The sequence below is a fragment of the Hordeum vulgare genome, chromosome 7H, assembly GCF_904849725.1.
Source record: "Hordeum vulgare subsp. vulgare chromosome 7H, MorexV3_pseudomolecules_assembly, whole genome shotgun sequence".
NCBI classification, from domain to species: domain Eukaryota; kingdom Viridiplantae; phylum Streptophyta; class Magnoliopsida; order Poales; family Poaceae; genus Hordeum; species Hordeum vulgare.
In genome coordinates, this window is record NC_058524.1 from 530,356,915 (window position 1) to 530,370,730 (window position 13,816).

At 44.9% G+C, this 13,816-nt stretch overlaps 1 long non-coding RNA gene across 1 annotated transcript; it reads left to right on the forward strand.

The window, feature by feature from the left end:
- The first annotated feature begins 10,491 nt into the window (after positions 1-10,491).
- On the forward strand, positions 10,492-11,550 carry LOC123412189. Its single transcript, XR_006613441.1, has 3 exons — positions 10,492-10,785; positions 11,048-11,157; positions 11,522-11,550. It is a non-coding gene; the product is annotated as an uncharacterized LOC123412189 (long non-coding RNA).
- The last annotated feature ends 2,266 nt before the right edge of the window (positions 11,551-13,816 follow it).

A 13,816-nucleotide genomic window follows, 5' to 3' on the forward strand; every position in this document is an offset into this window, starting at 1 on the left:
TCGTGAGCAGAAAGTTTCTCTCTTTCCCAGCTTGACCAAACGATCATCCTCAAGACTAATCATAACGGTTTTGCTTGGCACATACGCAAAAAGAAACACAAAAAACACAATCATAACAGAATTATGAAAGTGTGGAAAACACAAAACAGAAAGAAAAAGGATAGATTCATTGGGTTGCCTCCCAACAAGCGCTTTTGTTTAACGCCCTTAGCTAGGCGAAAGTAATGGAATCACGTATAGTCATCTTTGGTGCTCAAACCATAGGTAGCCCTCATTATAGATTCATAAGGCAATCTTATTTTCTTTCAAGGATAGTTCTCCATGCCCTTCTTTAAGGGAAATTGAAATCTAATATTCTCTTGCTTCATATCGATGATAGCACCAATAGTCCTTAGGAAAGGTCTACCAAGAATAATGGGACATGAAGGATTGCAATCTATGTCAAGTACAATGAAATCCACGGGTACATAGTTATTATTTACAACAATAAGAACATCATCGATCCTCCCCATGGGCTTCTTGACGGTAGAATCCGCAATATGCAAATGAAGAGAACACTCTTCAATCTCATGAAAACCAAGAATATCACATAAAGACTTTGGAATCGCGGAAACACTAGCACCCAAATCACACAAAGCATTGCACTCATAGTTTTTTATCTTGATTTTGATAGTAGGTTCCCACTCATCATGAAGTTTTCTAGGATTCGAGACTTCTAGTTCGAGCTTCTCTTCAAGAGATTTCATCATAGCATCTACGATATGTGCGGTAAAGGCTTTACTTTGGCTATAAGCATGTGGAGATTTTGCAATGGATTGCATCAAAGAAATGCATTCAAACAAGGAGCAATTATCATAATTGAATTCCTTGAAATCCAAAGTGGGAGTTTCATTACTACCCAAAACTTTGACTTCTTCCACTCCACTCTCCACACCTTTATCATCAAGATAGGTGGACTCCGAATCATCGGGGCGTTTTTCAACCAAAGTGGATTCATATCCAGCCCCTCCATAAGTAGGTTTGACACGCGAAAACAAAGATTCAAGAGGAGAAACACCAAGCACTTTAAGATCTTCGTGATTTGCATCACTAGAGCGCACCCTTTTAAACTATTCATGTCCATCGGGCCGGAAATGAAGGAATAGGCTTGATGAGCCTACCCCGGGGTTATCCCCCCGACACATTACTATCCAAAATTTTGATTTCTTCTACTCCACTCTCCACACCTTTATCATCAAGATAGGTGGACTACGAATCATTGGGGCGGTTTTCAACCAAAGTGGATTCATATCCAGACCTTCATCAATAGGTTTGACATGCGAAAACAAAGATTCAAGAGGAGACACACCAAGCACCTTAAGATCTTCGTGATTTGCATCACTAGAACGCACCCTTTTAAACCATTCATGCCTAGCGCGAATTGGGGCGGTTCTTTCTTTGCTCTCATTCATGGAGACACGCATAGCTTTCAAAGTTTCATCCAAGTTGACCTTGGGAGGAGCACAACTAACTTTCAAAGCATGAATATCACAAGACATCCTATCAACGCTCTTAGCCAAATCGTCTATTTTGAGTAGTTTATCCTCTATGGACGCATTGAAAATCTTTTGATAGTTGATGAACTCTTTGATATTACTCTCTAGACCATAGGGTAATTTGTTGTGATTTCCATAACTGTTGCCGTAGGAATTGCCATAATTGTTAGAGGAGTTACTAGGAAAAGGCCTAGGAACATAGTTTCCTCTAAAAGCATTGTTGTTGCCAAAATTGTTCCTACCAACAAAATTCACGTCCAAACTAGCGTTGCTACTCTCAATCATAGAAGATAGTGGCATGTCATTAGGATCTACAGTAGCATTTTTACTAGCAACCAAATTCATCAACTCGTCCATCTTAGCACTAAGCGAGTTAATCTCTTCTATAGCGTGCACCTTTTTGCTAGCAGGCGACCGTTCAGTGTGCCATTGAGAGTAATTGGTCATGATATTGTCTAGGAGTTTTGTAGCGTCTCCTAACGTGATTTCCATGAACGTTCCACGAGAGGCGGAGTCGAAGATATTGCAAGAATCGAAATTCAAGCCAGCGTCAAAGATTTGTATAATCATCCACAAACTCAAGCCATGAGCGGGACAATTTCTAATCATAAGCTTCATCCTCTCCCAAGATTGTGCAACGTGTTCCTGATCAAGTTGCTTGAAATTCAGGATGTCGTTACGTAAGGAGATGATCTTAGACGGCAGAAAATACTTGGATATGTAAGCATCTTTGCACCTATCCCAAGAATCGATACTATTTTTAGGCAAAGAAGAAAACAAAGTTTTTGCGCGATCTCGCAACGAGAAAGGAAAAAGTTTCAACTTAATCACGTCATTATCCACATCTCTTTTCTTTTGCATATCACAAAGCTCAATGAAGGTATTGAGATGGGATGCGACATCTTCACTAGGAAGGCCAGAGAATTGCTCTTTCATAACAAGATTCAGCAAAGCTGCATTGATTTCATACGATTCCGCACTAGTGGCGGTAGCAATTGGAGTACTAATAAAATCATTATTATTAGTGCTCGAGAAGTCGCAAAGTTTGGTGTTTTCAGACATGATGTCTTCAACAAACAAACAAGCACACAAGCAAGCAAGAAAACCGGCAAAGGGAAATGACAAAAAGGCAAAAGAAAACGGCGAAGGAGAAAGGCAAATGAAAACGGCAAATGTGAAGTGGGGGAGAGGAAAACGAGAGGCAACTAGCAACAAAAGTAAATGCAAGAGAAGAGTTTGTGAGACCTACTTAGATAGATCTTGATTTCTCCTCCCCGGCAACGGCGCCAGAAATTGGCGTGTTGTCGGGAGATTACTCTTGTCTTGATCTCCTCGGCAAGCGATCTTGATCTCTCTTCCCCGGCAACGGCGCCAGAAATTCTTCTGCTACTGCAACAAAAGACCTTCCAACGGCGCCAGAAAAAGGAGTGTTGCTTGATACTCCTCACCAACAGCACCAAGAATCCTTCAGCTGCGGCTACGCCTTAAGGGACTTCCTAGGCAAGTATGCAAAGGATTTCCCCCGTGGCCTTGGAGCCTTGCGTTGGTGTTCCCTCGAAGCGGAAAGGGTGATGTAGCACAGCGACGGTAAGTATTTCCCTCAGTTTGAGAACTAAGGTATCAATCCGGCGGAAGAGTATCTCAAGATCCTGCACAAACACAAAAGCTTGCACCCAACGCTATGAAGGGGTTGTCAATCCCTTATATATTGTTTGCCAAGTGAGAACTGAAAGCAACAAAGTAACAAAGCAAAGCAAAAGCGGAGATGTAAACAATGGATGTGAATAGACCAGGGGGCTGTAGTGTTTACTAGTGGCTTCTCTCATGAAAGCAATTAGACGGTGGGTGAACAAATTACTGTCGAGCAATTGACAAAACTGTGCAGAGTCGTGACGATATCTATGCAATGATTATTTCTATAGGCATCACGTCCGAAACAAGTAGACCGATACTTTCTGCATCTACTACTATTACTCCACACATCGACCGCTATCCAGCATGCATCTAGGGTATTAAGTCCATAAGAACAGAGTAACGCCTTAAGCAAGATGACATGATGTAGGGGGATAATCTCAAACCAATGATAAAAACCCCATCTTTTTACCCTTGATGGCAACTGCTTGATGTGTGCCTTGCTGCCCCTACTTTCACTGGGAAAGGTCACCACATGACAGAACCCAAAACCAAGCACTTCTCCCATTGCAAGAATCATAGATCTAGTTGGCCAAATAAAACCCAAGACTCGGAGAGACTTACAAGGATATCAAATCATGCATATAAGAAATCAGCAAAGACTCAAATATATATCATAGATAATCTGATCACAAGTCCACAATTCATCGGATCTCGACAAACACACCGCCAAAGAAGATTACATCGGATAGATCTCCATGAAGATCATGGAGAACTTTGTATTGAAGATCCAAGAGAGAGAAGAAGCCATCTAGCTACTAACTACGGACCTGTAGGTCTGAAGTGAACTACTCACGAGTCATTGGAGGGGCGATGATGATGATGATGAAGCGCTCCACCTCCAAAGTCCCCTCCGGCAGGGTGCCGGGAAGTGTCTCCAGATGAGATCTCGTGGAAACGGAAGCTTGCGGCGGCGGAAAAGTATTTTCGAGGCTCCCTTTATTTTTTGCGGAATATTTGGGAATATATAGGCGCAAAACCTAGGTAAGGAATCGGCCATGGAAGCCACAAGCTTGCCCACCGCCGCCTCCCTGGTGCTAGCTTGTGGGCTCCCTAGGGCCCACCTGGCTTGGCCCAAAGGCTCCCTGGTCTTCTTTCGTTCGGGAAAAAATCATTTCGGGGATTTTATTCTGTTTGGACTCCGTTCCAAAATCAGATCTGAAAAGAGTAAAAAACACGGAAAAAACAAGAACTCACACTTGGCACTGAATCAATAAGTTAGTCCCCAAAAAGATATAAAAAGGTACATAAAACATACAAAGAAGACAAGATAACAGCGTGAAACCATCAAAAATTATAGATACGTTTGAGTCATATCAGACCTCCAGGACGCCGGCGCAACCCCTGGGGCTAGTTCCCGTGCCGACTTCCTCCGCCTTGCTGCTCCTGCTGTCGTGCTTGCCTAATGTCATGGCTGCCTAGCTGCCTGGAGTTGCTCTTGCTGCGTTTTGCTGTTGTTATTATTATACCTGCCGCCGATGCTCTCGCATGCATGTGCTTGCCTTGCCACTGCTGCTGCCCGCTGGCCGCCGTTTTTGCTGTTGGTCGTGCTGCCGGTAGTTGCTAGGTTAGTTGCTGGTAGTTGCTAGGTTAGTTGCTGTTAGTTGCTATGTTAGTTGCTGTTAGTTTCTAGGTTAGTTGCTAGCTGCCGATGCCTGATGATAGCTGTTGCTGGTTGCTTATGCTATCGTGGCTGCTGCCTGCCGCTGTGTGTGCCTGTTGTTTGCTTGCCTTAGATGTGCTTGCTTGCCGTTTTTTGCTTGCTGCTAGTGCTGGGCCTGTTGCTGCTGCCGATGCATGCCGTAGCTGCTTGCTGTAGCTAGCTACTGTTGCTAGCTTGCTAGTTGTAGCTGCTGCTTGCCTGTAGATACTTGCTAGCTTGCAGCTAGTTGCTAGCTGTAGCTGTCAGTTAGATGTAGGTTGCTGCATGCTAGTGCTAGTTACTGCTAGGAAGCTTGCAGCGTGCTAGTTGCCGTAGCGTGTTGCTGTTGCTATTCCTCTGTTGCTGCTGACGCTGGTTACCGTCGCTGAAGACCGCGTGCACCATCCCCGCCGCCGTGGGTCGTCGACAAGTTCGCCGAGTCCATGACGTCCTCGACGACCCCGACCATCTTCGGAACGTGTTCGACTACCGACGCAGAAGACCCGTGAACCACAACTCCAAGCGAACGACTACCATCGACGAGACACGAGTACCTCAACTTCCACAACGATCTTTGTTCTCCTTCACCGAACCGAACCCCTCCGAATTGCACGCTTCGAAGGTATACCGATGGGACGTTGTCGTGAACCGAGTATTTGTGATGTATGAGATGTAACCGTATGTTTGCGCCTTATGTTTTCCTGTTGCACGTTGTCTACCTTTTCGTCGTGCCCTCGACACATGGGAACCCGATAAACGGGATCACCCAATCATTATTTAGCATTCTCGCACATGCTTCCGGTTCGTTGGCACCAATATCTCGACGAGTTAACGGGATAAAAACGTTGCCGTGGCATCGTTTTCGTCTTGCCGCCATGGTTCACTTTTGCTCGCCGTGGCGACACATGTTTCTTTCTCTTCTTGCCGTGATGTAATGGACTTGCATGCATGACGCATTCATGGCATGATATCTTGTGTTGCATGTTTCTGGTGACGTAGCTCCGTTCTATGCTCCGTGTGTTAACCGAATAGGATGACATGTAGGATCACCGCTTCACCGCTTGCCATGTCAACAACAATGTAATATTGTCGTGTAAATAAACGGGAGTGAATTAAATAATTAAACGTGGAGTTTCCTCGATATGCAACTCGTTGCATATCGAGCTTCACTTAATTTGTAGAGTTTGTGTGAGGTGAATTGCCATGCCATCCCTTGCATTTTGAACTTATCATGCATCATAGTAGGTTGTGAATCATGTGCTGAATATCTGTGTTGATGTTTGTTTCCGGTTTGCTCCATCTCGATAGAGTTCCGCAAGCGTGTCGGATTGTGAGGACCAATTCGACTATGTTGGTTCGCCGACTTCACGGAGTTGTTCTTCTTCCTAGCGGGATCTCAGGCAAGATGACCATTTCCCCAGATACCATTACACTACTGGAATAAGAGAATTTGCCATCTGCTGCTTCTTTGCCGTCTGCTGGCTGATGGCAAAGACACTCTTTGCCATCAGCTACCCAAAACCTGATGGCAAAGAGCAGGCTGATGGCAAACATCATCTTTGCCATCTGCTGCTTCTTTGCCGTGTGCCAGCTGACGGCAAAGCACATGCACGCAGACGGCAAAGAACCCACACTACTAGGAAAAGGGCTATAGATGATATAGATACTAATGGCGCACCACACAAGCAGTGCGCCACTACTATATAGTAGTGGCGCACCATGTGAGGTGTGCCATTAGTGTGATGGACACTAATGGCGCACCACACACTCGGTGCGCCACTACTATATTATTATTATTATTATTATTTTGCAAAACTACTAATGGCGCACCAGCAGCTGGTGCGCCATTAGTAACCAGGGTTACTAATGGCGCATCTGTTAGTAGTGCGCCACTACTATAAATTTTTTTTGGGTTTTTTTTTTGCAAACTACTAATGGCGCACCACAACTAGTGCGCCATTAGTAACCAGTGTTACTAATGGCGCATCTGTTGGTGGTGCGCCACTACTATTTTTTTTTGCAGAATTACTAATGGCGCACCAGAGGAGGTGCGCCATTAGTAACCATGGTTACTAATGGCGCATATGTAGGTGGTGCGCCACTACTTTTTTTTTTGCAAAACTACTAATGGCGCATCACCAGCTCGTGCGCCATTAGTAACCAGGGTTACTAATGGCGCATCTGTAGGTGGTGCGCCACTACTATAATTTTTTGCCCCACCCGCAGCCCAAACCCTAGCCCTTTTCCTCCCTCCCTCCCTCCCCCCCTGTGCTGCGCTCGCCGCCGGCCCTCTCCCTCGCTTCAGTTTCGGTCCACCTCCCCGCCCGCCGACGAGGTGACCTCGTCTCCCCCGCTCCCCGCCCCTGATTTGCAAGGCCAAAGCTAGAGGGGAAGGAGCGCCACCGCGAATCCCATCCCCATCCCCGCACCGCTGTCGATCTCGCCCGCCCGTAGGACCCCAACCACAGCTCGTTCCCTCCCTCGCACGCATGCACGCCCGTCCATCCGTCCGGCCCAAAGGAGCGGAGTGCGCACGCTCTCCAAGAGGGACCTTGCAGGGGGCCCGATTCCGGCGGCTTTGGTGCGACGCGGGAGCTAGGAGGAGAGGCGAAGGGAATGACGGGCGCACCAAGGAAGAAGATGGTGGTGCGGTACGAGGTGGGGTGGACCATCGGGCTCGGGTCGTTCGGCAAGGTGAAGTTCGCCGTCGATGCCGACACGGGCGTCCCCGTCGCCATGAAGGTGCTCGACAAGGCCACCATCCTCAACCACCGCATGCTGCAACAGGTAGCAGCCCCTCCCTCTCCCTCCCTTGACCCATCCACCCTCAGTTCTTCCCACTAGCACGAATCCAAATCAAGCTCCTCAGGTAGTCTATACTTTGTGTTGAGGTTCTTCAAAATTTTGTTCTACTACTAATATTCCATCAAGAGGAATACCAATTCATTGTTTGATTTATTCTGAATGTGTTTTATCATACATGAGTAACTATGTTTAGACACCTACAGCTAGCTCATTGTTCCTAAAGTTAGAAATGGCAGCACTTTGTCGTTAAATTGGATACTTGCATTCAGAATTGTCATTGGCGGTACAGTATGTTGTGCTCTGCATCTATGATTACACAAAATAAGATTACAGTGTGAATTGCTCTCTGAGAAATGTTTTTTGTCTGGCATCAAACATGCTGCCGTTTCAGGCATAAGCTAGATTTGATCAGGCTGGAGGCAAGATTCACCAGTTGCTTGTGGCTTAAAGGGGTGGTATGTGGCAAGATGTGATCAGAGTTGCAGCGCATAAATTACATCAAATCTTAGCTGAGTACTGTCAGGCATACCTGGGTGGAATATGCCTCTGGAACAATGCGCACCATATAGTAATGCTAATAGGAGCCTTCATCTGATTGATAAACTGTTAATAGGAGCACCTCAAACTTTTCTTTGGAGAAAATATGTCTCTTTTTGTTCGATTTGAGTTCGTACTCCCCTGGCTGGGAACATTTATGACACAGTTTTGGAGAACTTTTAGAATAGGAACAGGTCACCGTCGTATTCAACCAGAGTTCGAGATAATCACTTATTATGTACTAAAATGGATGCTATGTCAAATGACTTTTTTAGAAAGGTGGGGATTCATATGGCATCTCTCTCTTGCCTGCAGGTGCTCCCAGCGGCGTGGTGCGGGCCGTCTGATCGAGAAGGCTTGATCTTTTTTGTTGTTGTTGGCGCTGTTGCCTAGAGGGTGGTGGCAGCGGATATGGGCGTCGGAGGGGAGAAGTTCTAGCTGGGGACGGTGGGGGCGCTCGGCCTCTCTGTGGTGTCCTCCGTATCCACTGTCATCTGCAACAAGGCCCTCATGAGCTCCCTCGGCTTCACCTTTGGTGTGAGATCTAACTGTTTCTTGCTTCCCAACTTCTTGATTCGTTATGTATGTGCTCGTGCTTGGTTCTCTGTGACTTTGCTGGATCTATCTACCCATGTCCATTCATGCTACGGTCTTCGGTTGTGCACGTGCACGGTTCAGATTATTAACACCAGATGATGCTCAGCTTATGTGGTAGTTTTGGCCAAGCAGTGCCAATCGAATTTGGTGTGTTTGATAGCTATTTATTGTGATTCGTCGCAGCATATTGTAGAAATCAGGAGACCATGAGTGTAAAATGATAAGAGTGACTAGTTTCCTGGAGCTAGCGTACTTACTGCGAAAGCTTCGATTATTTTTCGTAATGAACGAGGTTGTGTATCTACGCTTCAGAAAAAGAAGAAGGTTGTGTACATGTCCTGGTTGCTTGCTGCTTCGGTAGCTTGACAGATGGGAGTAGTATCTTTGTTTGTTTGTGCTGCCTGGAGTGTATGTACATGTGATGTTCAAAAACAATTTAGCTTTGACTTTCATTTTTCTTTCTTATTTCTGAATGTTGCTTGTTTCTTTGTGAATAGAATAGGGTGAGCTTTTGTTGAAGATTGAATGAGGGTGCCGAGCTCATTGACTCCGTCCTCGACGTCGTCTGCAAGGAGGCCGAGAACTACGACTGCCTCCAAGGTCTCTGCTTTTTCCTCTTCTCCCTTTCCCTATTTCTTCTCATGTTCCTCTGTTCCGTTAATCCGTGCTCCGCGTCGGTGGCGTGGATCTGGGCATAGGAGAAATGGTGGCTAACGGATCTGTGCGCCTGTAGGTTTCTAGGTGTGCCAATCGCTGGGCGGCGGCACGGGGTCCAGCATGGGCGCGCTGCTCATCTCCAACATCCGGGAGGAGTACCCGGACTGCATGATGCTCACCTTCTCTGTCTTCCCCTACTGCCGCCTGTAAGCTCAGATCAGACAAGATAGTTTGTTGTTTGTTATTTTTTGTTTTACAAGTATTAATCATCTGCGTAGCTCGCGACTGACAAGATGATGATACATCCGAGTGCATTTCCCTGTTTTGTTTCAGGATATGTTTTAGTAGGATTTTGCTTGTGTAACTAAGAGAAGCTCTTTTCTGCCTCGTGCAGTAGCTCGGAGAGGAAGAAGAAAGAAGAGGAGCTGCATGCTGGATGAATCTGGACCAACTCCAACCCAACCCCAGTACTTGTAGATGTTATACATACAATAGATGTTATATATTCAGTCATCCACTTCTGACTGTCCGCTCGAGCGGCTCGATGAGCTTAATTTGAGGGGAAAGAACACAGGTTAAGATCTATCTATAGCATCTCTCGCCACATCTTAGTTTCGATTTAGTGATGCAAAAATAAGTTTAATACTGTATTTAGCAATGTTGAAACTAGAATTCGTAAGTACGCCCTATCGTGGCACCTACATGCTCCTGGTCACCTGTATGCTCATCTAATTACAGTGGCGTTTGAAATAGTTTTGAAACTCATTAGATGGATGTGTGAAGTGTTTCTTCCTTGCTTATAAAGCTGGCCTATTGTATTGAAACTGATGTGTGAAGTGTTTCTTCCTTCAAGTGGCGTTCGGCGAATCAGCTACAGTCCGTGTGCTTCATTTCACCAAGTAACATCAAATCACACGAATGGTGATTCAAAGTAAGAGCGGCAACTTCTGGCACACCTACATTGCAAACATTAGAAAACAAACACAATTGCCACAATGGGATAAGAACTGCTCTGAGTTTTCTAGGTGTTCATTAGTGAATAAATTGGTAAAGCGCTGCTGATGTATGATTGGCCGGTTCTATTCACCTTGCTAGAGTTCCTTGGTAAAATTAACAATCTCAAACAAAATGAAAACTTTGACATTTAGATATGAGTTGTACTTTTTCTTCAGTCCACGAGAGTATTTATCTGCTCCCTTCAGCATGGGATAATTCTGGTGCAAAATTGTGTTGTGAGCAGTGATATTGCCTGATTGCTCATCTTCGAGATGGGTGACATGGATGATATGGAAGATTTTGAAGGCTTTGGTGATGAAGATGGTAAACATTTCCCTTGTTTCTACTGATTTTAATTTTGCATGTTATAGAGTGCTCTAATTTGCGAAGATACTTCTCATTTTTCGGTGTTCACTAGATAATGTAAAGAAACTTTACATTTTCTGAATTATGGGCCTTGAAATTCCATTTTGACTTGTTTAATTAAGTATGCGATGTAGAAATATTTATTTGGATAAAATGGTTATTTGGCATAGTAGTGCCAACTGCAAATCTAACCTCCATACAAAATACAAAATGATTGCAGATGATGGAGATGAAGATGATATGGAAGAGCCAGTAACAAAGAAACCCAAGCGATCAGACTCTGACTCAAGTTCAAAGATTGGGCGGAAATCTAGGAAGGTTATCACAGAGGTAAATCAATTGTTCTCAGTATGATTTTTTTGACATGAGTATGAATATTCTTGATGCCATCATACACCATGTCGCCTATAAACATTGATAAAATCGAACACATCTTACTGTCTTGTCAGTTGTCACGTATGACTTGCTGTCCAACACATAAAGTAGTAGTGGCCTAGGGGGGATCAGTAATTATGCTTTTCTTTTTATGAAAGCTCTTTGGATGATATATTTATTGTAGAGGTTCTCCCAAAATATGCATTTGTTTCACAATGTTAGTTTTTCTTTCAGAGTGATTTCATCGTGCCGTACGCTAATTTGAACTAAGAACAAATTCCTGCCGGAGCATAATTTGTTCCTCACCTTTCCACAACAGGTGGAAGAAGACGAGGACAGGGGTAGCAGGAAAAGGACGCGAATGTTATTCTCCAGGCACGGCTTCAGTAACATGCTTGGTGTCGATGCTGTTGTACTTTAGATAATTTTGCCTGTCTTTCTTGTGATGACCGCAACTCTCTTCTATGTGATGGTAGTTTAGATGATCGATATCGACTTGTAATGTGAACACAAACTCGCTACTCACGGTCTCGAGACTTGTAATGTTCTAACTTTGTTCGGTATTTTAAATTCGGAGACTAATATGATGAATTGTATTCAGAGACTAATCTTCTATTGTATTCGATAAATCTGCTGTTTATATGTTGTGCTCTCTATATTCTGTGCAGTAATATGTTTTGTAATCAGTGCAAATATCAGAAAAAATAAAATAAATACCTAATATTCATACTAGTGGTGCATCACTCAGCACACTAGTGGCGCACTTCAAAAGCACACTAGTGCGCCATTAGTAAGCCAGAGCATATGGGTAAATATGGCCCTGGGAGGCATACTAATGGCGCACCATAAGCTATACTAATGGCGCACGAGGATCTATACTAATGGTGCACCAGGATCTATACTAATGGCGCACCGGGATCTATACTAATGGCGCACCGGGATCTATACTAATGGCGCACTACTTGGTGCGCCATTAGTATACCGGATACTAATGGCGCACCGTGAGCAATACTAATGGCGCACTGCCTAGTGCGCCATTAGTATACCAGATACTAATGGCACACTTGTGGTGCAACATTAGTAAAAATCTAATGGTGTGATGCTAGTGGCGCACCTATAGTGCGCCATTAGTAGCGAAAATAGGTGCGCCATTAGCAAGCCTTTCCTAGTAGTGCCACCCCACACCGCCCTCTAAACCATAGCAGTCCACCTCTTTGCCGTCAGCCTGTTACCACTTTGTTGTCGGGGGCAGACGGCAAAGAGGCAACTAGACCTAACGTCGTCAACCCCCACCCCACCCCCTCTCTCTCCCCCATAACGGCTCACCATAGCCCCCAACTCTCTTCCTCCATCACCACCGGAGCTCGTCCTCCCTCCTCCCTACTCCCCGCGACCCGCCGCCGGAGCTCGCCCCTCCTCCTCCCTGCGACCCCCTCCTCCACTCCACGATCACCCCTCCTCTCCGTGCCCTGCTCCACCACCGCCCCCTCTTCCCTGCGACCCCCTGCTCCACCATTGCCCCCTCCTCTCTGTGCCCCTGGTCCACCTTGCCACCGGCATTTCCCCCAAGCTCCACCTCGTCGCTGACGTCTCCCTAGCCCCTTGTAAGTCCTCCGACCCTCCTTTCCTCTCTTTGCCTCTTTGCTAAGGGTAATTTAGTTAAGTTAAGTTACTTAGGTTAATTTAGTTAGGTTATTGTTATTAGGTTCTTGTTGCTATTAGGTTCTTACTTTAAGTTTTTTAGGTTAATTTAGTTAAGTTACTTAGGTTAATTTTTATTAGGTTCTTAGGTTAAGTTACTTAGGTTAATTCTTATTAGGTTGCAAAATTTTCTTCAAGTTTCATATAGGCTATTTAAAGAAAAAAAACAGAATTGATTACCAGTAGTTCCAAATATTGCGAAGAAAAAAGACTCTTGCATTTTGCTTCAAGTTATATATTGTTCTTCCTATTATATGAAAATTTGAAGTGGACATGTCATATGTGGACATGTGATTTGGACACGTGATATTTGGAATTGGGACATGTGATGCCGAAATTTCCCATGAAAGGAGAAGAAGAGGAGAGGAGGAGGAGAAAAGGAGAGGAGGAGGAGGAGGAGAAGAGGAGAGGAGGAGGAGGAGGAGAAGAAGAAGAAGAAGAAGAAGAAGAAAAATACCTTCTCCTTCTTCTCCTCCTCCTCCTTCTCCTTCTTCTTGATTTCTTCTTCTTCTTCTCCTCCTCCTCTTTCTTCTCCTCTTTATTATTCTCCTTACCTTATTTTCCCCAACACTGAGATAATTATCCCATTTAGCTATAAAATGACATAATTAGCATATTTGTGTTGATCGGGTGGATTTACATGTGACAGTTGTCTCTTCGCTGTGAGGTCTGCTGTGCGAAGACCTCCCCGTGCGTTGTACTAGCTACGCCCCTGCATTCATTGGTCAGTACATATGTCATCTCCTCCTCGTCCCTTCATTTACTGTGGGTCGGTTTCCGGATGAAACTTCCTAGATTTAGGTAATTAAATTAATTTATCAGTATGCGTGACCAGTATGCGTCTCCCGTTCGAAAGGGCGACATCTATAAATATGCATGTCTTTGCATATTTATAACCGCCATCCTTTCGAAT